Raw genomic sequence first — 914 nt, 5'->3', positions numbered from 1 at the left:
ACACACTCTCTCGTTTTTTTTTTTTTTTTTTTAATGTTGGGCGTTTACGCAATTGGCTAGAGCAATGCTGATTGGGGAGAACTGAGGAGCACTCACTCTATTGGTTAGTAAGGCTGCCAGCCATGCATATGCTCTGGAACAGAGTAATATCGCGTCCACGTCGCAGGCTTTGCAATTAGCAAACCGCAACGTCTCAAATGGCGACTGAGATGCTATTTCGATTAATCTCAGCGCCCTAGCGAACACCCTCTTGATTGTGTGCAGCTCACTCAGGGCGGGGTCTCTGCTAATACGGCAGTCGGTGCGTTCTGCGCAGATTCTTTCCATGATGACGGCGCCTCCGTGTGGGCACGTGATGATGACGCAGAAGGGCACTTCAAGAAACAGTTGTTTGGTCCCCTACACCCTTCAACCCTTCGAAGCTCTCAATCCGGAGGGTAAACTCTTTGAAGGGATTAGGGCATAGGGATGAGCCCTTCCGAATAGAACGCAGGGAGTGTCCGTCAACAATCGTGGGTGGGGTTTGTAAAATGTGACTTCTGTGATTGGCTTGCTCTAATACACTACTTATGATTTATGGGGATTGAAAAAAGGAGCGGGAAGATTTTTATCATTATAGGGTGGTTGTGTACACACTGCCAAAACACATTTACGTTCAAACAACATGTAAAAGTGAATTTTGCATAATAGGTGCCCTTTAAAATAAGTTTTTGGATATGTGCAGACCTTCTCTTTTGCGCGTGCAACGTTTCACTAGCTTAAATGCCAACGGCTCGCTTGCTCAACACAACCCAGTGTTACAATATGCCATAATTCCAGCCAATCAGAGACGAGGCTGCTAAATTCTGATTGGCTGCCTTGACAACCAATCACAACATTTCTTGCATTACCTCGACAGCAGAAGAGGAAAAATA

This window comes from Sinocyclocheilus rhinocerous, unplaced genomic scaffold (genome assembly GCF_001515625.1).
Source record: "Sinocyclocheilus rhinocerous isolate Xijiao unplaced genomic scaffold, SAMN03320098_v1.1 scaffold815, whole genome shotgun sequence".
Classification (NCBI taxonomy): domain Eukaryota; kingdom Metazoa; phylum Chordata; class Actinopteri; order Cypriniformes; family Cyprinidae; genus Sinocyclocheilus; species Sinocyclocheilus rhinocerous.
The sequence above is the reverse complement of the archived record's forward strand: the minus strand, read 5'-3'. Positions refer to the sequence as shown.